General features: G+C 39.9%; 1 long non-coding RNA gene across 1 annotated transcript in view; it reads right to left on the reverse strand.

Moving 5' to 3' along the window:
• Positions 1–758: 758 nt before the first annotated feature.
• The window catches only part of LOC147917282 (uncharacterized), a 129,495-nt gene continuing 105,627 nt past the window's right edge, over positions 759–24,626 (reverse strand). Inside the window, exon 4 of the long non-coding RNA XR_015551969.1 lies at positions 759–2,371. This is a non-coding gene — a long non-coding RNA (uncharacterized LOC147917282). The remainder of the gene's footprint in view (positions 2,372–24,626) is intronic.

The following is a 24,626-nucleotide window of genomic DNA, read 5'->3' on the forward strand; positions in this document are numbered from 1 at the left end:
ATGTCTTTCCACTATGGCTGGACCAAAACTTCACTATCTTTTGGCACTGCATGATCTCTGGCATTTCCATCCATTTCTTAGCTCCACAGCAGCTCCTGTCATGCAGAATCCTGAGGTCTTGCAGAATCTTAACCTGCACATGCAAAGCCCAGACCAGCTCTCAGCCAAAGAGCTAAGGAGAATCTCCACATTGACTTCTGAGACCTCCCTTCTGTACAGCTCACTCCTCTCTGGAATCCTACCTTGAAAATTCCAGCTGCCTTTACAGCTTCTCTGTTTCAATTTCTGCCTCCTCAGCTCAGTAAGATTGCTGTGCCACATTCAGGAAAGTGCCCCCAGACACAGAATCAGGTTAAATGTGTGGCTCGCCTCATGTATTTGCTGTCTCTCTAGGACTCTCCTGCAATGCCTATTTTCCAATGTCTAAAAATAGTCACCTCACATATTTTGTTCAGTTTTAGAGTGGAAGGGTAAATCCAGTAGCAATTACTCCACCATGGGCTGGAAGTAAAGTTGTGATAGAGGAACCTAATTGATCTCTTTCTTTTTATTCTTTCCATCTCATTTCATGGATTCTTCTCATTATATTTTCTTGTAGCTCCCCCACTTCTCTCTCTCTCTCTCTCTCTCTCTCTCTCACATACACACACACACACACACACACACACACACTCTTTTCCATCCTTTGGAATAATAATACTTTCTATGTTTTTTTTTTTTCCTTTCTTCTCTTATGGTCTCATTTTAAATTGGTCTTGTTTAAAAATTTTTTAACCATGTTTGACTTTATTCTCCATCAATGTTAAGAATGCAGTTACAAATATGGACCCTCCTCGTTTGACATAAAAACTTTATCACATTTTACTTCCTCTTTTCCACCTCTCTCTTCATCCTACATCTCTAGGGAGCTTTTTTTATGATAGACAATTTTCTTTTTAAAACTCTTTATTATAAATTGTACTTAGTTTCACAACCACATGCAAACAATTCTTTAGACTTAAATCTAAATTTTTGTTGCTCACTGTTCTTTTTTCTAAAACATGTCTTTATCTTTATTAAATTCCTTATTTTGATTAGATTTTTCTTTTTTTTTTTTTTTTGTGAGGAAGGTTAGCCCTGAGCTAACATCCAATGCAAACCCTCCTCTTTTTGCTGAGGAAGATTGGCCCTGGGCTAACATCCGTGCCCATCTTCCTCTACTTTATATGGGATGCCACCACAGCATGGCTTGACAAGCGGGGCGTCGGTCCACACCCAGGATCCAAATCTACAAACTCCGGGCCGCCAAAGCAGAGTATGCAAACTTAACTGCTAAGCCACTGGGTCAGCCGCCTGATTAGTTTTTTCTTGAAGGTCTACTTTAGGTTATATTTTTCAAAAAGCGTACATGAGTCATATAATTTCTGAATTTTTACAAATCTGAACCAGGCTTTCATTTGCCCTTGCATTTAGATAATAGCTTGGTTTGGTATATAATTCTTGGAATATAATGCTTTTTCTTCAGAGTCTGTACATTTTCTCTGAGGTTTTCTAGCATTAGTGTTGCAAATAATAAGTCTAATGTCATTCAAACTTTTTTCTTTTTAGCAACCTTTTTTTTTTCCAGTTGGCTGCTTCCAACACTTGTTCTTTATCTAGGACATAGAAAACCATCTGAGTATGATTCCTTTTCATTATACCTGCCCAGTTTTGGGTAAGCCTTCTCCATGTAAAGACTGAATCCTTCACCTCAGAGAAATTGTCTTCTTTTCTTTCTTTGATTATTGCTTTTCATTCATGTATAGTATTTTATCCTTCTGGAACTCCTATAATAACAATATTCCTTCTCCTGCCTCAATCTTTTCTGCCTCTTGACTTTTCTCTCGAATTCCCAACTCTTGGAGTTTATGCACTACATTTCTGGAAGAATATGTCATAGTCACTCTTCTTTTTATTTTCAAGACCTATTTATTGTTTCCCGATTACTACTTTTTTGTAGAAGTCTGCACTTTAAAAAAAATTAATATAGGATCCTTTTGAATCTGACTAAAATTAGCTCCCCCACCCTCAAATTCTTCCCCTTATTCTACAGCAAATTTATTTTACAAAAGATTATTTAATCTGAATGCTCACATTTGATAGTCCTCATTTGAACTACTAAATTCTTAATTAATCTGGCACCTTTTCTCTTCTCCTTACAAGGGAAGAATTAGTTTTCCCAGGATGAACAGCCACAATGTGAATAGTGGCTCATCTGTGTCCCCTTCCTTCTCTTCCACCTCTATCGTTTTCAGCTAAAACTCCTCAGCTTCATGAATATAGGAGAGGTTTCTGATGATGACACACAAATGATTGTCTCATGTTCTTTTTACATTCATCGGGTTGTTTCTTTCTGAAATGGGAAAAAAGAAGAGATCAAACTTGTGATTAGGATACCACCTTTGTCACAGAAGTTTCCATTTATTTTTCCTAGATTATGACAAGAAAAATTTTATATTTGTTTCTCACTTAGGAAAAATAAAATTCCTTAAAAGAAAAATTGGATATATTTCAAGTTTCTTCCCCATGGAGAAGTAGGAAAGTTCTTTTGATTCCAACATTCTTATGAGAAAAGCCTTTTACGGGGGGCAGAGAGAATGAATTTTATACTACTTCCCCACCACTAAAAACATTTTGAAATACTTTCCTTGAAATCACCTTTTACAATCTTGAATTTACTGTAGACTTTTGTGTCCAACTGCCCAAACCAGGACAGAGAAATATGCCCATGAAAGTTAACCTCTGCTGAATACAACCATGAGGAAGAAAAAACATTGAGAACATCTGTATTTTATCCTGCCAATATGTTCTCTCTTATTCTGGAAGCACAGGATGTCTTTACACTGTCAGCTGCAAAAATATTATCTCTCTGCAGGAAAGAAACAAGTGTGGAATATATATTATGCTACCACATTACATGCATACCTAAGCAGAAAACAAAGAAAATAACCATTTAATATATAACTCAATTTTGCCTCCAGGGACAGATAAAAATTTTTATTATAACACCCAAATGGTACAGTATATAAATATACATGGGAAATGTGATAGGACTAAGTCAGGTTCTTTTGGCTAGATGCTGGTGGCTAAAAATTTATCATTTGACCCCCATTCTAATCCTTCCTTTCCCATAGACATGAAATAGCTATATTTTTTATGAGGGCCAGGAATTTGGGTCAAGGGAGACTAAAACCCATCACCATTTTTCAGCAAATCATTAATTTCTAAACGTCTGTGGAAAATAACTATTGGCTGATATCTTTCAGCTTCATTTCAAACATTATACCTTATATAGTTTACTTAATAAACAACCAAGATAGTAAAAAAATAAAAACAATAACTAAATTGGTGATTTAATAACTTCAGATGATTCTAGAGGCTTAGTGGTGTTTACCCTTTTTGAAATCAATAACTTTTCATTTGGAATTTTAAAGCTACTTTAATGAGCATTCTACTGGCAGCAGTTTTATTTAGGATCCCAGCTTATACAAACAAAAGAAATAGAGGCCTTTATCTAGATAACAATTTACAGTTAACTTTTGCAAACCACATGACTGATTTGAATGTATAAATCCCTGCAATCCCATTATATATGCTTCTTAAAAAATTTTAATGCTTTTAACCAGAGAAGAGGTTATATAGGAAAAGTGTTCTCAATGTGAGTAATCTTGATATTACTCAGTTATTTGCAACTTGTCTGAAACAGCTCTTCTAATACTGGTTCTATCTTTGAAAGCCCATACACAGCAATAACATGACTTCCTTATAAACAGTAAAAGAGAAATATCCCGCGATGCTACTGGCTTTCTACGTAAGTTGCATGTTTTGCTGAATTATCAAATTGTAATATTTGTCAACATGTAATACTCTATTTCTTTGTATCTTCACATTCACTTACTCTGATTTAACTCTGACAATGTCTTCTGCATTGTTTCTCTCTATAAGAAACCTTTTGGGGTCATGTAATCTATCCATATAAAACTAATTAGAAACACCCTCCACAAAACAATGGGCTAAATCTATTCCTACTGTAATCCACAATACTCTGCCTCTGTGCCCCAGAGACCCAAGTAGCTCTGGAAGTCTCCAGAGGGTGTTCAGGAATGAAACTATAGCATTTGGGCTCATCATTGCTGCTCTGTGGAATGCTGTCCTGTCTTGCATTGATGTTGCCTCTTGGAAGCACTTCAATGCAATCACGCCCGTAATGCACCAAAACTATGCTGCATTCCCTTCAGAGTTTACAAAATGCATCATAAGAATGATTTCATCTTCTGTTATAATTTTACTTTCCACAGAGGCTCAAAAATTAGTCCTTGGGCGATGTGGGAGATAGCACCAAGTGATGCCTCCCCACCTTGCCCCTCTCCCGGAGGCCCTATAACGAAACCTCTCCTTAAGCCAAAAAAAAGTGCAAATCACACAAACAAATACCCGGGCTGACTCCAAATCCCAGTTTAGTCTCAGCCAGAGCCGCTTACCACATTTAAATATCTGAAGGTCACCCTATATCAATAAATAATCCACTGTGTTGCTTCACGAACATTCCCATGCCATGCATAAGGAGAGCGCTTACCTGAAAATGAAGTTAGCACAGAGGAAGGAAAGGCGGGAGATGAAGAGAGGCCCTTACCCACCTCATCTGAGCCCCTGAAAGCAGCATCCACTTCTGGTCTCCCCAGTTACATGTGCCAATAAATGCCCTTTTTTGCTTAAGACAGTTAGAGTTTGGTGTTATGTCACTTGCAACCGAAATAATTTTGACTAATATATTAATAATTATGAAATTTTATTGGGTTAGATAAATATCATTGCCTCAGGAACTTAAAAGAACAAATCCCAGAGATTTCCAACCATGAAAACTGCAGCCCGATGAGTGATTTAATTAAATATGTACATACAGATCACTCCTGAAGCCACACATAGAAATGAGAGACAAATCTGAAGAAGGAAAAAAAACTTTTTGCATTTGAAATGATGTATTAAGGAGAAGACATCTGCCTAATGTCTAGGACTGGGAAGATAAATGGTTCCATTTTATGTTGTTATTAAATTGTATTACTCTTCATTAAAGTTAAATGCATTTAGAGGAATTAAGCTTATCAAAAACTTGGCAGTATAATATAAGCGATGATTCTTTGTTTATTTGACGACATCCTCCTGTGAATTGATTCACAATTTTAATTTTGTAAAACAATATTTCCTTGATGGGGACTGACAGAATGATGTGAACTGCTGCATCATTTTGCATGAAGTCATATCAACTGTGAATGGAAACAGAAGCCGAGTGACTTAACCAATTTTTCAAGGAGCATTATGACAATAATATTTCTACGTTGTCAGAGGGATCACATCAATCGAAGAACTGAAATTAAGCTTGAGGAGACAATCTCCTATCCTTTTTAAGATAAGTGCAATGGAATTCTATAAAGACAAAAATTATAAATATTTTTAGTGAAAAAACCTATTTTAAAAAATATGTATCAGTATCAAGCATCTACTATGGATACATGGTAAGCAAAACAATACACGAGAGTGCTTGCAACCTAGTAAGAAAGGAAAGCATTAATCCAATCACAGAGAATTATAATTCCAACAGGGACAAATGTTAGCAGAGAAATGTGCCTTCCTCCATGGAAGCCCACACTGGGGGCTTTACCCTAAGCAGATAGACCAGGGAAAGATTTCGTAAAGAAGTGAATTTTGAAGAATGAATAAGCTCTAACTAGATGAACAGGGAAGAGAGCATTCCAGTCAGAGGGACCAGCCTCTCCATCGGTATAGGGAAGGATGGGGTAAGAATCAGAGACCTAAACCAGCTGTGAGCCCAGAACCCAGGGAAAGGAGGTGGAGAGGGAGGAAGGACAGGCTGTGCAGGGTGGTGAGTTTCCTCCTAAAACAAGGGGCAGATCTCGAAGGCTTTTAAGTGCGGCCTGGGAAGATCAATTTTGCATTTAAAAAAAAAAACAGGGGCCAGTGTGGTGGCATAGTGGTTAAGTTCCAGTGCTCCGCTTTGGAGGCCCAGGATTTGCAGGTCCTGATCCTGTTGCAGAGCTATGCACAGTTTATCAAGCCATGCTGGGGCGGCGTCCACATATAAAGTAGAGAAAGATGGGCACAGAAGTTAACCCAGGGCCAACCTTCCTTAGCAAAAAGAGGAGGATTGGCAACGGATGTCAGCTCAGGGCTAATCTCCACACACAGAAAAAAAGCTCTTGACTTCAGGCTGGATAATAAATGGGGGTGGAGTCAGGATCCAGGCAAGGGAAAATGGTAACTGGGGCTGGGTAGGAGTTTTGGTAGGGCAAGATGCAGAAAGGCAAAGAGAATCTTCACGGCAGTTTATCCTCATCATTTACGGAGAATCAGTGCTGTGAAATCTGACTGAGTCTGTCTGTTTTTCTAAATTTTTTATTAGGAAAAATTTCAAACATATAAAAAAGTAGACAGAATAATATAATGTATCTCTGTGTACTCAACACCCAGCTTCAACCACGTCCAACTCTGGGCTAATCTTGCCTAATCCCATATATATTTTTAAAAGTTATGAACATTTCAAACCTCCAGAAAAGTTATGAGAATAGTATAATAATCATCCATTTATCATTCATGTGGATTCAGTAATTGCTAACATTTTGTTAACTTGCTCTATATGTGTGTGTATATATATATTTATATTTATATGCACACATGCATATATCATCATCTATCTCCTAAGACCAAAGGCATTCTCCTATATAACCATTATACAATTATCACACTCAGGAAATTGCACATTATCTAACATACAGTCCATATCCAAAATTTCCTATATGTCCCAACAATGTCCTCTATAGCTGTTTTTTCCCCTGATCTAGAATCTAAACAAGGACCATGCATTGCACTTCGTGGTCCTGTTTCTTTAGTCTCTATCAATCTTAAAGAGCTCCTTTGCCTTTTTGTCTTTCATGACATTGACGCCTTTGAAGAGTCCAGGTCAGCTACTTTGCAGAGTGTCCTTTAATGTGTGTTTGTCTGATCGTTTCCTCATGATTAGATTCAAGTGAAACATTTTGGCAGTACTATCACATAGGTGATGCTGTGTCCTTCTCAATGTGTCACATTAGGAGCCATATGATGTCAGTTGTCCTGTTATTAATGATGATTCTTTCACTTTTTCAACCAGTTCAATTCATATCCTGTAGACATAATCCATTACTGAGGAGACCAGACAAGGACTGCAAAATATAATTTCTGTTTCCCTATGAGCCATCTTAATGCCAAGAGACATTAACACAGGTCATTTATACAGACAAAGCTTTATTGGTTTTATTCACAAAAGGTGGATATAGATCATAAATAGACACCAACAGAGGATGAATATCCTGCAGCAATGAAAGGAATCGGTACACTTAGGAATCAGAATCCTGAGAAGAAGTAAAGCATAGAGGTGAAGCACACGGTCTCAGGAGCCAGGATGACACTCACCACCTGTGTGACTTTGGGCAAGTTACTTACCCTTTCTGTATCTGCTTCCATATCTGTGACATGGGTCATCACAGAACTCATCTTATACGGTTGATGTGAGCATTGAGTTTCTACACATGCAATGTCTGGCACACAACAAGCCCTCAATGGTGTGAAGATGATGATGTTTCCAGTGAAGGACGACTAAACTCCATGTACTGACTAAAGGAAGACCCTAGGTCTTCTTTATAAAAAAATATTGTCTGAAATTTGGAACATGTTAGAAATATGCGGTAAAATGTCCACGTTTGCATAAAATCACTAACATCATCATCTAATGAGAACTACTTGAGGCAGAAGAGTTTGATTTGCACAATCACATGACAAGCGTTAACATTTCCCAAATAATAAGCAGTAATCTTTACAATAAAATGTGTCCAATGTCATTTCCCATTGAGGATTTTATTACCTCCTGTTTATTAGTGATATATATGTGACCAGTGTCTGGTGTGTAAGTGGATATATAATACTGACATTCCCACAGAAAGATCTGAATCACAAATAGAAAAAGACCTGCTCAGAGATCTAGTCAAGGATCTAGTCTAGTCTTAGGATCACTCCTTAAACCTTACAATTACAACTGGGTTTTAAAATTTCAAAGATATTTTTCTGATTAGGAAACTCAGCCACAGTATATTTACCCCCTGGCTTGTATATGCATATTTGGGTGTGTGGTGGTGGTGGTGATGCTAGGGGTTATCCTTGATTTTATCTCATTACCCTTTTTTGGAACAATAACTAACTTTCTTTTCTCTATAGGATTTTCACTGTTAGTCATTCATGGCTTAATAAAACTACTCAATTTTTAATATACTCTTTTTTCCCTTAAGTGAAATAATTATGTTTTCAAATAGAACAAAAGAGTAATCCTTAATTTTGTATTTTTGTGATTTGAGTTTTTCCTAAAATGTGTAATCATAATGGAAATCACTTTTTTCCTTGAAAGCAATATAGAAAAAAAATTAGAATTTCTAAAAGTTAAAAGTGACTTAAAGAATTATTATGTATTTTGTTTTCACTTTAAGAAGAAAAGGATCAATTGACATACATCAAAACTTCAGAATATGGAAAAGAAAATTTAAATAAGTAATAAAATATTTACTTTGGTACTATATCATGGCTAATTCAGGAGACGGCAAGGCAACGTAGAAACATCTAGAGAAAACAGAAATAGAGGAAGGGAGCAGGGAGAAGCAAGGGAGGGGCAAAGACGCAGAGGGACAGAGAAAGTCTGATATCACTGGCCTCTGAGTCCCCAGATCTCACCAGCCCAGGACTCCGGGTTACTGCCCCACCCCCATGCCTTCCACCACCCCTCTCAGCTTGCTTCCCTAAACAGCTCCCCCTGGGCTTCCTCCTGCCCAAGACTCCAGACTTTGGTCATTACATCTCCAACTCTGTTCAGCTACCCACACCCCAAACGTACACAATATGTTTTCTTTTCCTTTGTCTCATTTTTTCATTCCTTCCATTTGTCAAAGTCAAATAACTTCTACCACAGGCATAAATTTTACAGTCACAAAACCCAGATGTGCAAACACAAAACTCTCTTTATTTCCTCAAAACTGACTTAGCTCACAGGTCCCCATTTCCACAGATAGAAGAATACCTAACTTTGCCAATTCAAGGAAAACTCAGGCATTTCAGGGATTTTTTTCTCAGTTTCTCTGGGTACATATGAAGTCAATATGAAATTCACCCTCCTTCTCATTTCCTTCTATTCTCTCCATCAATCCTCTAAACTTGGGGGTAGGAGGTAATCATAAGAAGGGTGGAGCAGAACATGCGTAAAGAAGAGGGAGCTCATTCTAGAAGAGAAGACAGTGAAATAGTCAAGGAGATACCCAATCACAACACAGATGAATTTCCTGAAAGTGTTATGGGAGCACAGAGTGAATATAAAGAAGCACAGACGGAGCAGAGAGAAAATAAATTCAGCCACAAGGAGCCAAAGAAAGCTTCTGAGAATAAGCAATTTGTAAGTTTCATCTTCAAGGGTGAGTAGGAGTTAGTCAGTTTAAGAAGATGGGGAAGGATGTCTCAGAGCATTTGCTAAGGCATGGAATCACAGGAGAGTGTGACATGCTTGGGAAATGCAAGCAGTTCTGTATGGCTAGAGCACAGGCAATGTTTGGAAGAGTGGGTAGGAGAGGAGTCTAGAGAGGCGAACAGACTGTATGTCAAGCCAAGGAGCTAGGATTGTATTCTCCAGGCCAAGAGTCGGCCTGCTGCCTGGTTTTGTAAACAAAGTTGGACACAGACAAGCTCATTCGTTTACATGTCATCTATGGCTGCTTTCACGCTATAACGTCAGAGTCGAATAGTTTTGACAGAGACTGTGTGGCCTCCAAAGCCTAAAATATTTACTAGGCAGCCCTTTACGTACAAAGTTTGCTGACGCTACTCCAGCCCACTTGAGTAATACATGTACCCTCTTTAAAAGGAAAAGTTCTCACAGACCCGGAGAGCCCCTTCGACATTATTAGTATATGGTTATTAAGATTTGTACAAACCTAAAACTATTTAATGCTTATAGTTCTTATGCAACTATAAAAATTTGCATATTAAATTTAATCAAAAATAGTAACATCCAAATTAATATTACTAATTCACTGTGACAGATGATATTGTTTGTGTAGAAACAAATTTCCACTCCTAACATAGGACTGGCTGACCCAGTATAGGTTCTTTCGAATTCAGCAACTTGGGTAGTGTGATGGTTTTAATTATTTGAACTAGGGTAAAACCTTTGTTAATATAACAAAAGACAGTGACTTCATTGAAATTTTTCTGTCCCAGATGCCTCATTTGGGGGTACAAAGCCCCTCTGCCTTCTTTTTCGTGTAAGCTCTTGATAATTATAGTAATGCCCATTGGTACAATAAAAACACAAATGCACAAGCAGGCGCTGAAGTCAATTGTCAGTTCTCAGTTCTAAGGCAGCCATTCAGGTTATATTTTGCTTATATTTTTAAAAAGTAATTTAAATGAAAACACAATAATTTGAAAAATATTACAGAGAACTACAGATCTGAAGAAATCTAACAAATATTTCTTGTGGCAACGAGATAGCTAAAAACAGCTAGTCCAAACTAGGTGAACCCAAGAGGTGGCAATGGATTAGACAGAAGAGGACAAATGTAAAAATATTCAGGGCTGGCCCCATGCATAGTGGTTAAGTTCACATGCTCCGCTTTGGCGGCCTGGGGTTCGCGGGTTAGGATCCCGGGCATGGACCTACACACCGCTCTTCAAGCCATGCTGCGGCAACATCCCATATAGAAAATAGAGGAAGATGGGCACAGATGTTAGCTCAGGGCCAATCCTCCTCAGCAAAAAAAAAAAAAAAAAAAAGTATTCAGTATACTATCTGGACAAGACTTTAACATCCAATGTTGTGGGGAGGAACGATGTGAGAGATGATTCAGGAATGACTCCCAGCTTTCTGGCCTGGGCAAGTACATTCATCGAGGTGAGCAATACAGAAGAGGTAAAAGTTTGGGAGGGAAAGATAATAAGTTCAATTGGGCATGCTGAAATTAAGGCATCCGCGAGACTAAGTCTTTATCCTGAATGAAGTTAGGTACATCGGACTGAACAGCCATGAGTGAGGACTGGCTCAGATATAAAGATTTGGGAGCTGGAAATAAGTGGTTGTTGAAGTATTTGTATAGATAAGATGGTCCACATAGAGAAGCAGAAAGTGAGAGAAGAGGAAAGCACTAAAAGTTACTTCATAATGAACTGGCCGTTAGAGGCAGCCATATAAATAACTACACACAGGCATCTACAAATACAATCAATTCAGGACGATCTATGCTAATGGATGGACATTGTAATGTGCATAATATGAAATATCAATACAAAAATCACTTATATGCCTTTTGGTGGGTGCACAGAGGAGAGAAGAGTTTTTAGATTTATTTATGTTTGCTACAACTTTGGTCTGCACTCCCAGAAGGCACATTACCTTGAATAAAAGGGCAAAATGGTAGGGAATGTAGCAGTCACTGGTAGTTGTCATTCAGTATCCATTACCCCTTCTCGCTTATTAAGAGAACCTTAGTTTTTCTTAGAGTGGCAATGTGCCCAGCTGAAAACTGCATTTCCTAGCCTTCTTTGCACCTATGAATGGCCATGTGACACAGCTTGGGCCAATGGAATATAAATGAAAGTCACCAGATGGAACTTCTGGGAAGGCTCTTTAAAAGGCAAATAGACTCAACTTACGGGATCCTTTGTTCTTACCCTTCTTCCTGCCTAGAAACATAATGTTAGAGGTGGGACAACCATATTGGCCCCAAGAAGATGGTAAGGATTACTGAGTGGAAATATAGGAGGGTCCTGTGGGCTTCATGGAACCCCAGTATCTGCTCTAGATTTCCTACTTCCAAATGTAAGTAAGAATAATAAAAGCTCTAATTTTTTTGTCACTGTTTTCTGGGTTTCTGTTCCTTGAGGCCTAGTGCGATTTCTACCAACACAGAAGCCCTATTTGAAAATGACCTCAGGTAAAATCTCTCCTTAGATAGCCTTCAAAGGTAATATAAGGTCCAGGAAAAAAAGAAGAGTTGATTCCCAGCCAGATGCAACAGGAATCCTCTCGACCCTGTGACTCTGGCCACCTGCTTCAGCCCTGGATTAAACAAAGTGAGGAGGAAAAGGGCGGTGGGCAGCCAGGAGATTAGCTGGCCGTGTTAAACAGGTTTCCTACAAGACCCTGTCTACCAAATCTCCAAATTCTAGCATCCTCTACCATGTTTTTCTTTTTTGTTTGCATTTTCCCCTTCATGCTTAACCTAATGGAAGAAAAAAAAAGTGAACAATAAATATGAATACTATTACTGACTAATCTTCAGTGGCTTCTCATTGTCCACCCAATCAAGTATATGAAGGGTAATTTATTGAACTATTAGTCTGTGCTTTGTAGTACCAGTGTTTTCTTCCCCTATTCCAATCAAGTAGCCAGGTTAATTGTTGCCTCATTTCAGGGAGCTTTGCATCAGAAGCTTGAAAGCAAACTTCCTACTGCCCCTACCTTCTCTTTGGTCTTCAAGTGCTTGAGTTCCAGAAGTGGATTATGCTGGAGGAGGGAGGCAGAAGCAGATGTAGCAAAGGAGAGAAAGGAGATTGTCCTATACTAGGAAGGCCTGTTGGTTTCCACAAACAGCAGAGACCCATGTCCTACTCCTGCCAGTACCTGGGAGAGAAGACAGGGCCTCCGAGGTACAAGACTGTGTGGTGAAAGGAAAGAGGCTGTAACCCTGGGCAACAGGGCTCACCTGTAAAGAAAGATTTCTGCAGCCCAAAAAGAGCACAGAAACAGAACTGCTGCCATTTAAGAGTCTGTGACAGCTTTGATAATAGGACTACCATGATGAGCCAAGAATTAGCGCAAGTTCCTCTATTTTTCAAGGAACCACAAAAGTCTCTGAGATACTGAGAGAGGGAGAAAGAACCCCCAAATGACAGATTGAATTTACTTCCAGCAAGGTGGGATGAAGGCTCAGAGGAATATCTTGCATGCTCCAGTTTGTGATTCAAGAGTTATTCCCACTGCCTGTAGCAATTCCTTCTGCTGGAGTCTGAGCCTCAGCAGCATGGTCTCCTCACCCTGGTGCTCCATGCACTGGCTTTTCTTCTCCTGCGTGAATTCTACACTCCACTTATTAGTCTTTCCTGCCTTGGCATTTTCTGCCCTTTGGGAAAACACATTCACTCATTCAACAAATCTGTGCCCATTTTTCCTATCCTGAAACACTTTCCCTTCACAAAACCCTCCTTGATTCTGAAATTACAAGTCATAATTCCCTCCTTTCCATCTCCAAACTACTGGTTTGCACTTCTCTTGGGATATTACTCTGTATTACTTTGTGCTACTGTCTCCTATCTGCACCCCCCAACTACATACACCTTATAAAAAACTTATTGAACATCTACTATGCACTCTGAGGACAGTGGCTATTAGTTTCACAAGTACCTAGCATAATATGATATATGTATTCATTTACCAGCCAATATTTTGTGAGGGCCTACTCTGTTCTGGGCCGTGGAACACTAAAAATGAACCAAACACAGACTGTCCTCGAGGTCCTTGAAGTCTGTGTATTATGGTCAAGGCTTACAGGTTTGAACAGAATAAATTCTCAATGAGTATTTGTTGATACTAATTCTTAACATTTTAGAGCTATATTCAGATACTTATAGGAAATTTAAGCAAAATGAGGAAGATAATTTTGTTGGGGAGTGAGCTTCCTGCTACTTCAGAATATGCCACCTAGATTTGGGGGGAGGGGAAGGTAACCATTGCACTTACTAAAAATATAAAATGAAGGAAAAACTTAAAAGTGTGCTTAATCATGTTCATTTTGAAAATAGATGAGATCACTTTTATTTTCAAGGCATATGTGCAAGTAAAACTATTATTACCCCACAGTGAAATCCATGAAAAATGCTGAGATGAAGGAACTGTTGTCCAAAAGCTACCTTCTCTTCTCAGGGCTTGCTTCCTTAGCCTTTCATTCTTTTCTGCTGCCACTGCTGCTTTGGAATTTGCTGTTATGTGTAAAAAGACTCCATCACAAATGTTTGTGGATAAATCAAGAAATACTCACTGGAGATCTTGGCACAGGCCACAGTCGAGACTCAATCCCTGATCTTCCTTCCCATGCTCCTCATCCTGGGTTCAGGCTCTCTCTCTTCTTCCCACTTCTCTCTTCTCCTGACTCTACTAGCCATTGGGGACAGACTTTCTGTTTTCAATGTCCCAAGAATGTCTCTAAGGTCTTATATCTTAGTGAGTGAGTGAAGGAAGGAACACCGGCTTGGAATCAAGAAGCATGAGCTTATTTGGTCGTTTATTCATTCAACAAATATTTTGAAGCATTTTCTCTGTGTCAGGCATTGGTCTAAGCCTTGGAAAACAGTGATGAAAGACAGCCAAGTCCCTGCCTTCAAGAAGCTTATATTCTAATGCAGAAAAACAATGAACAATTACACAGATAATCAAGAAGATTATAGATAGTGATAAATGTTATGAAAGAAAGAAATGGGTTAATGTGGTAGATAGTAACTGTAGGGGGGGCGCTGTCAGGGAAGCTTTTTCTGATATTTAAACAGAGACTTGACGGATGGAATGGTGTTACCCAGATTCCAAGGAAGAGCATTTCATGCATCTCATCCTGAGATGAGAAAGAGTTTAACATGCCCCAGGCACAGAAAGGAGGCCAGTGTGTCAAGAGACAGCAGGATGGAGAGGGACCCTATGTGAGGTCAGTAGGAAAGGATTAGCTCATGGAGGGCCTAGCAGTCATGGTGAGGAGTTTAGATTTTAATCTAAGTATATGAGAAGTATTTGATGTGCTTTAAGCAGAGGAGTGGCAGACTCCATTCTTTAAAGATCACTACGGCTAATGGGTGGAGAGTGAAATTAGAAATACTAATTAGGAGATGACTGCGTAAGTTCAGGAGAAAGAAGGGGAAGGATTCAATACTTTAGAGTTGGAACTTGCAGGACTTAAAGATGGATCCATGTGTGAGGTGAGGGAGAGTCACCAAGACGGCACCTGGATTTTTGGCTAGAAGACTTGAGTAGACGGTGGTCCCCTTTACTGAGATGGGAAAGCCTTCCAAGCCTGCCTTGCCTGACCCAGGGCAATTTGGTCTCTTCAACTTTGAAATGAAGATATTGACACAGATAGACTAGACAGGCTCAGACACTTCTTCAGCATTTAAATATCGTAGTTCTACTGAGTAATTAGAATATGATATGTTTTTCTTGCTTCCCATTAGAAGAATAACACAAGGTTTGGAATAACAGAGGCTAGGAGCTCTGTAAAGCTCCCACAAAGCTCCACAAAGCCATATGACTTTGACAAATAGACTCTCTATGCCTCAGTCTCATCTGTAAAATGGGATCATAAAACTGGATTTGCTTCACTGGGCTGCTGGGACGGATAGGTAATATAATTATGTAAGACACCTGGAATATAATAGTGCTCAGTTAATCACACATCTGACAGACTCAACACTTGTCCCTTCTCTTCTTTCATTCACTTCATTCACTTTCATTCACTTCACTTTTTTCTCGGGATGCACTAACTCCAAGATCGGGGATTCCCAGAGCAGAATTTCACCTGTGTCCCTCCCTGAAGTTGTCACTCAGCCCTGGACCTCTCTGCCTTCTCACCTGGAAGTTGAGGGCAATGCAGCCAGCTCCAAGCCTGTGGACTCCATGTTATCAACACTAGGGTTTCAGCATTTGAGCCTAACTTCGTCTTATTCACTTTTCCCTGCCTTCTAGCTCCAACCCTCTCCCTGATGAATAGGGCTTCAAGAACTAGGTCTGAGAAGAAAATGTGATGGAATGCTTCAGGCTGCTGGTGAGAGAGATCTCATGCCCTGAAACCCCAAAAATACACCCTTTTGCTGTTGATGATTGTGGGGGAAGAGGGAGAATCCCCCTCTGCCCTTTCCCTTAAGGTTCTTATGGCTGGCCAAATAACTAACAAGACAGGTTAGCAGGAGAAAATAATACCAAGTTTAATAACATGTATACATGAGAGAAACCAGGGACACTGCGTTTCTCAACACAATAGCAGAAATTCTCGTCTTAAATACCATGTTGAGCTAAGGACAAAGGAGGATGTTGGGGGTGAGGGGAGTCAGTTACAGGAGATTACCACTAAAGCACAGTAAACAGGAGTAAGGTTATTATGAGGATTTAAGGCCTCACTTTCCACATTGATAAGTTTCTAGAAATGTGGTCATCCCCCTCTTCCCAATACAGAGAGGGAGATACCTTTACAAATGGGGATTTCCCTTATAAATGTCAATGTTTTTCTGGCAGCTCCTTGCAGGGCCATCCAGAGAATGTGGCCAGAGAGACAGAACTTCTGATAAGATGGGCTTGTTGGTGCCTTTCCTATTGTAACATCTATTTTACGCTATATTACAGCGATCAGATAGAAGATCTGTTCCAGGAAGGAGTTACTATGTCAAATTCTTTAGGCAGATAGTGGGGGAGGTCAAGTGTCTGTCAGAGAAAACAATCAAGGTAAAGAGATATATTTCAGGGTGGCCAAATCTTGATCTCCCACACGATCACATTACTTGCCATTTGGAGAATGTGATGCATATACTACAAGAAGGGATATGATGGTCTTTGCTGCCAACACCACATTTTTAGGTATTGAAAACTAAAATTTTAAGCACCATAAAAATTCACTGATGAATGCTTCCCTTTGTTTTTTTATTTATGCCTCTCTTTTTCATTGATTTCATTCACCCATTTTCCCTTTCAGGAAAAAAACCCAAATAATAGAATTCCCCAAGTGTCAGGCAAAAAGATGTTTTGCAAAGGTTTCTTGCTATCCTGACAGAAAAGCAGGTTATCTCTGTAGTTTCTGCTGTGGCAGCTAGAGGGAGTGCCATTCTCTCTCTACCCGCTTCCGGCCTCTCGCATTTCCTCCCATTTCCCTCCCAGCTAAGGGCAGACGGGAAGAGACACAATGGAGGGAAATATGCACACATACACAGAAGCAGAGGGGGAAGTGATGTGAAAAGAAACAAGCAACATGAAGTTCACAGATCGTATGTCCTGATCTTCGTGCTTGCTCCTCGCTGACACAGCTTTAGCCGCATTCACACCCATCACCTCTCCTCAGCATGTTCTACACCCTCTCTCTACACCCGGTTCTTCAGATTCTTCAAATGTGAGCTCATCTCAGCCTCACCCATGGACGCTCACACACAAACTCACCCAGCACCTCCCTGAATATGCACCGACTCTTTCTTCCCCTCCAGCTCAGTGCTCGCCCCTGATGCCCTGTGACCCTGACTGGGAGAGGTGACTTGCTCTTACGAGGTCTTGGTGTGTGACTGTAAGGCAGACTATGCGGCAGAGCCTAATTCCAGAGAGGCTGGCTGCTGGAGGGCTGCCCAGCCCCACAGGCAGGGAGGGTGTAACTGGTGAGTGACCCCAGTGACTGCTGGCAGACACTGACAGAGCCAAATGCATCAGTGCCCGAGGTGCCAGCACAAGTCACAGAAGAAACAGGGGCAGCTGGTTTTTGTGGGCAGGGCCAGGTGCGGATCTGGAGCAGGGGTAAAGGAAGCCACAATAACATTGTCTTATATTTGCAGAGAGATTTGAGCTTTCCTAAACTCAGGAATGACGACCCTGGTGTATCTGTTACTTCATGTAAGGAGGGTATGTATTACAATCCCCTCTTTACAGGCGAGAAAACTGAGCCTGTATGAAGGTTAAGCAGCCTGTTCCAACCAGACAGATGTTCATGACAGAACTGGGCTAGATTCCGCTGCTAGGGTGAGAGTTTTACCCAAAACATCATTGACTTGTATAAAATCACGTATCAGGAGCAAACTTATCACCGGGGACAGTATCCCTGATAGGGCTTAGCAAGGTGAATGTCAGATTTCTCACCATCTCACATACATTAGACCCTACTATGGTCCTTTAGCATGTCCAGGTACTCCACAGGAGGGGCAAGGAAAGAGGTCACAGCTAACGCCCAGAAGAAAGAAAAGATGAGCAGATGTGAGGGCTTCACCATGGTCCCCTATAGGACCCGCTGGCACCAACCTCTCATGAAGTTTGTGAAAGCTAGGAGGGCCTCACTCTCTCTCCCTCCCTCCTCATGGACGGAGAGTCCTTATTGCCAGAATGTTATAACTGCAAGAGTTCATGATGAGGAGACTGCAGCCCATCCACTAGAGATTTTTGCCTACAGGAAGTTTCTTTCTTTGCAACTCAAAGACAGAACATTTTAATAGTGCTCCCTTCCTCCCCACTACAATTTTAAGGAAGAAAAAGAAAAGACCAAAAATGAACGATGTCTTAGTGGTAATCAAAGGTTTGGAATGAGAAATGGGTGTTTTAGTTTTCTTTTTAAATTGATTCTCCTTTTCTAAAGCATTTCTTTCAAAAAATTAGTAGGATTCAAGGTGACAGCAGGAATAAAGTCATGATAACATTGTGACTAGGAGGAAGAACATCAGTGAGAAATATGTTTCAACAAATTTTTTGGCAAGAAGAAAGAGGACAGGACCATGTTACTGGATAACCCAAGTGAAGGAAGCTGAGACCCAGAATACTTTTGGAAGAAGGCTACAGCAGAGGTGGGAGCCATTCTTTGTGGCAGAGTCCTAGGAGACCCTAAATGTGTAGATGACAAGAAATAACAGCAGAACTAGGATGCAAAGCAGCAATTGGTATAATTAGTTAAAGGACTGTTTATGAAATATCTGGTCCAGGTAGCCCCTCCCACCCCATTCCTATCTCCTTGCATCAAAGCAATTAGAGACTGTGGAATTTGAGCTACAGAACTGCCACCTTCCTACTCCACACCCACATGCCCTAAAGAAAAACCTTCCTGTCAGCATGTTCCACCCACAGAGCTCACGGTCAGACCCCTGGGCTCTGATGGTCAGTAGAGACGCTTGTAAGAAAACAGTACCCACACAGCAGCAGGGGAAACCCGTGGCACTAATCTATAGGACTGATCACTAACACTCAAGGAAATCCACAGCCAAGATGAGAGGCTTGAGAAGGGACCCGAGGGAACTTTTTGGGTTGATGAACCTATTCTCTGTCTTGGTTGTGGTGGTAGTAATATGACTGTATACACTTATCAAAACTCATCAAACTCAACATCTTTAAAGGGTGAATTTTGCAAATTATGCCCCAATAAACCTGAACTTAAAAAGGAAGCACAAACCATGAAAAAAAAGAAGGCTAAAGTTGTTGGCATGTGACATGGTCTGCAGCAGTCCTGGAGAGTTCATCAGCTTGTCTGACAGCACAGGGGAGTGACAAATGGAAAGGCTGGCTCCGTCTTAGCAAAGGCGTTAAGCTGGCCTGATCGGCTAGTAGCAGAAGGGAGAGAAAGTGCTACATAAACTGAGGACACGCCAAGTACCAGGCATTCCGAGGGACCTTATTTTATTTAATTCACAACACAGTGGATATGACTACTGAGGAAGATGTCCCTCATCTGCCTAGATAGGACTGTTTGGGGGTTTCTTACACCAGCCTAGGACACCTAGATACGTGCTCAATAAATGTGAACTAAAGGTCATGAAAACAAAAATAAAACAAAACAAAAGAGCCTTCTTATAAAAAAAGAACAACCAGAAACAAGAAAGTGTTACTGGAAGTTAAAAATATGGTTGCTAAAAATTTTTACATGTAATAGGAAGAGCTGAAAATAAAATTAAGGAAATCTACAAAAACATTGAACTAAAAGAAAGAGATCAAAGATATGGAAGAAAAGTTAAAATCATAGAGGATCAATATAAGAAGTCCTACACTGTGCTAACAAAACTGGCAGGAAAGAACTGAAAAAATGGACATGAGAAAATAATTAAAGAAATAGTAGTTGGTGAATGAATAAACAAAATGTGGTTTATACATTCAATATTATCCACCCATAAAAAGAAATGAAGTACTGATACATGCTACAATGTGGATGAATCTTGAAAACGTTATGCTAAGTGAAAGAAACCAGCCACAAAAGGCCATATAGTGTATGCTTCTATTTATATGAAATACTCAGAATAGACAAAGCCATAGAGACAGAAAGTAGATTGGTGGATTCCAGGGACTGGAGGAAGAGGGCAATGGAGAGTGACTGATAATGCTTATGGGGTTTCTTTGGGGGATGATGTAAAGGTTCTGAAACTAGACAGTGGTTATGGTTGCACAACTTTGTGAATATACAAAAAACCATTTAGTTTCATGCTTTAAAGAGGTGAATTTTATGATATGTGAATTAGATTTTAATTTTAAAAAAAGAAATGGAAGAAAATTTCCCTGAACTCGCAAAAACAAAAACCATAAGATTTAAGATTATTAAGCAGAGTAAATATATAGATACTCATTTCCAAATCCATCCTTATAAAATTGAACACAACAGAAAAAGAAAAAAAAAGCTAAAAAAGCATCAAGAAAAATTTACAGAAAAATTGAAATAAAATTGGCATCAAATATCTCATCTGCAATACCGCTAGAAGACAATGGAACAATGCCTTTTCATAGTTCTGTGGGAATATGGTATCGACCAAGTTAGAATAGGAAGTCAGACCCTATGAGAATAATATCTTCCAAGAAACAGTATGATTAAGAAGTTGATATCTTAGTGATATAATGAAAACATTTGTGTTTCCACTCTCCACAAGAAAAAAGTAAGGCAATTAGCAATTTAGGATGAAAAAAAACCAGTTCTTCAAGAAAACAATATACAAATATGAACAGCGAAAATGTGGCATGATTTTGAAGAATTTGAATGTAAAGATAGAGAATCCAATGCCTAGAACATGTTCCCTTGAATAGTTTAGTATTATAGGGTTGCATTCTCTTTTCTAGGGATTAAACCACTTCACTTGATTCTTCACTTAATAACATTTACAGAGTAAAAATGTAAAAAGTGATATTTATTGAGTTAAAGCTATAAATGTAACCAATAGAGTAAATGTAATAAATATGAGGAGGGAGTAGAAGTTAGAAATAAATTACTCATCTTTCAGAGTGGGGAGGCAAAAGATACTGTCTAAATAATATGTTAGGAATAGAAGAATAGTCAAATTACTTTAAATTACAGTCATAACCATTCAGGACTAACAGAAGCAATTAAAAGTGGTTTCCTCTGAGGAGATTACTGGGAGGTGGGATAACAGATGTTCATTTGTTATTTAATGACTTTATATATTGTCCAACATTTTGTTTTACTACATGTAAGGATGACTTCTATGAATTAAAAAAATAGAGCGAGAATAATTCCCAGGCCTGCAAACTTAACTGACTGTAGTTGTTAGGAATATTTCCAGCAGCAATATACAGAAAATTTGACTAGTGGTGGCTTAAATCATGACATCTGTTACTTGTTTAAAAAGAGATCCAGAGGTCGGCAGAGTTGTTTGGTGGCTTGATGATGTCAGTGAGAGGCCAGGCTCTTTCCATCTTTCTGTCCTGCCACCCAAAGCCCTGGCTATGGCCTCCACTCATGATCCCAATATGGCTGCTGAGCTCCAGGCACCAGATTTCTCACAACCACATCCAAAATCAGCAAGGAAATTAGCAGAGACAAAAAGGACTAACTCCCACATGATGATTTCCTTTTATTTTTTTCCAGAAACCACTCTCCCTTCTCCCTCCAACCGATTCAACCCTCACTTACTTCTCTTACACTTCATTGGCCAGAATTAGGTCACCTCCTTGCCCCTCAACCACTCACAGGCAAAGGCATAGTTCACCAGAATTGGCTTAGACCAATCATATCTCATCACCTGGGGCTGAGCACATTGCTCCCTGAACAAAATCAGTGTTCTTTAACAAGGAAGAAGAGAGAATTGACTGTTGGATCGGGTCTACCAGGCTGACTGACCAATTAACTAATGAACTGCCATCCCTCATAAGGACACAACTGCCAACATATTTGTCAGAATCACAAAGCCTGAATTCTCTCATGACAAAAGTCTATACAGTCATGAGTCCTTAGTCCTATATTGATTTAATGTGTATTAATCTTTTTAGATAAAACCATTAGTCATGTGTCAGCATCTGCAAATTAGCACTGGCTTCTGAGGAGAAACTCTTGAGAGAAAAAAAAATCACATCACTGCATTTTTCAAAGGTTCAACATCAAAAATTTATCAAGTGTAAAAACCCAGTCTGTTTGATACTGTTAAAATGATTAGTTTTACAAATAGCTACTAGAAACCAGGCACATCTGACAACCTGAAGAATTAGAAGAGGAGGCAAACATTTTCCTTTCTGAATTAAGAAAAGTTAGTCCTGTTATTTCCATTTTCCCTCCTTTGTATCACCATAGTGTCTCTTGAACATTTCTTAAGTCAAAAACTTTCCTGGGGATTCCGTACATCAGACAGTTATTGGCTTGCTTTTCAGCAACTCCATCATGGCTGATTTACTAAGATATCATAGAGACTTTCCATGAAATCTATACAGCAAAAGCCCACAGTGCCTCATAATTCCCACCAAGTTTAAGTTAAAGACTTGATGCATAGCTGGGATCTGACATATGAGTGTTGCTCACCAGTTCACTGTCAGAGCAGGTCTGAATAATTAGCACCAGCAGCTCGTCTTTCCAGGTATTAATACCTTATATCATAAATGTCAAGCATAGCACAAAGATGCAACTGGAAAACCTCTGAAGGGAAGGGAGCCCATAAATCATGGAGGTTTCACTCTATTTTCCTTCCATTTTACTATCAGAAAATAAACCCAGGGTGGTGAGATTTAAAGTCTTGACCTCCTCTTATTTATTACACATCACTGTGCCTTCCCTGAAGCTGTACCCCGGAGGGAGGGCTGAGAAGGGAGGCGACTGCTCAGCTAGGGAAGGATAATGGTGCATGCAGGGGGTAGGAGGGGTCAGTGAAAAACCAAAACCTCACAGCAGCACTCCGGGGCGGGTCTGTGCCCCTTACCCATGACACTGTGCTGTGTGCATTTGGGACATGAAGGCTGGGCAGTTGTAGAATGCAGGCCCATGTGAGGGAGGTGTTTCTCTAAAAAATCTCAGCCCCTGCCCTACTCAGTGGAGACAACAATCTCTTTTATGGTTAGAGAACTGGTGTGAGAATGAATGCTGTAATAAATTTTAATGAACTTGCTGAGGACACCAGGCCCTAAATAAACACTGTATTCAAACCAGGCACTCCCTCTGCAGTCAGCAAGGCCACATCCAACCCCTCCTCCAATAACAGGTATGACTCTTCCAACTGCAATCAAAGGATCCCTAATTTAGAGATGAGGAAGTCCCTCCTTCCAAAAACATAAACCATTCTATCTTTAGAGAATTTTGGCTATCAGGAGGTTTTCATTATATTGAGTTGAGGTCAGTCTTCCTATAGCTCCTGTCAATTCATCCTACTTCCATCCTCTGGGGTCCCACCGGGCAATTCTATCGCTTTTTTCTCCTGGAAGTCTTTTGTGTATTTGAAAAGTGCTAGCTCAAATCTCCTGTGTATCAAGCCGACCAGTCCCAGACTCTTGAACCATTTCTCATGGGACAAACTTTGACATTTCAGTGTCTCATCTGAATAAGGCACAGTCTGTCTGTCCCTTTTAAAGTGAGTTCTACAAACAATGAGTAAAACACAATAGTAACAACAACAATAACAGTAATACCCATTATTTCTTGAGCATTTACCATATGCTAGGCACTGTTGTGCGTTTTACATTCACCATCTTATTCTATTCTTACTAAAATACCATGCAGTAGCTGGTTTTACAATCCCCCATTTATAATGAGGAAGCTGAAACTCAAAGACATCAGTCACTGCCCTCAGGCTCACATAGCCTGTACACAGCAGAGCCACCATTGACCAGAGCCCAGAGCCCTTGGCCCCTGTGCCATCTTGCACTCCAGAGCCAGAACTACCACTTCTTTTATTCTAGGCTCCCTACTTTTATGAAGATGGCCCAAGACAGAATTCACTATTTTTGTTGGCTCATTGAGTTTGTTCCCAAATCTGTATCTTTAGCCCAAATCTCTCTCTTGGGTTCTAGATTTATATCCAACTATCTGCTGGACATCACCACTTGGACAACACCCGATCGCCTCAAACTCAACATGTCCAAAACTGAATACATCATCTTCTCTCCCAAATATGCTCCCCTTCTGCTGTCCCCCTGATCATGAAACGGTTTCACTCTCCACTCAGTTGTCCCAAGACAGATGCCTGAGAGTCACTCTTGAATCCTCTGCTGCCCCCACATCCAAACCATCACCAAATCCTTGATTCCTCTTCTGTATATTTTTCAGCTCTGCCCACTTCTTTCCATCTGCACTGGTAGAGGCCACCAACATCTCTCTCCTCAATGACTCCAATAGCCTTCTAACAGGTCACCAGGCACCTAGTTGTTCTCCCTCCTGCCTCTTCCCTTCTCTACACTGAAGCTGCTAGGGACCCTCCAATATGAAAATCTGATTAAGTCACTTGCTTGCTTAAGACTTTTTCATGGTTTCCCATCCCAGAAAAATACTATCCAAGCTCTTTAGTGACTTGCAAAACCCTTCCAGACCTACCCTAGTCCTCCCTCTCCAATTTCTTCTCTC

The sequence above is a fragment of the Ceratotherium simum genome, chromosome 4 (assembly GCF_057802395.1).
Source record: "Ceratotherium simum simum isolate JZ-2026a chromosome 4, ASM5780239v1, whole genome shotgun sequence".
Taxonomy (NCBI): Eukaryota; Metazoa; Chordata; class Mammalia; order Perissodactyla; family Rhinocerotidae; genus Ceratotherium; species Ceratotherium simum.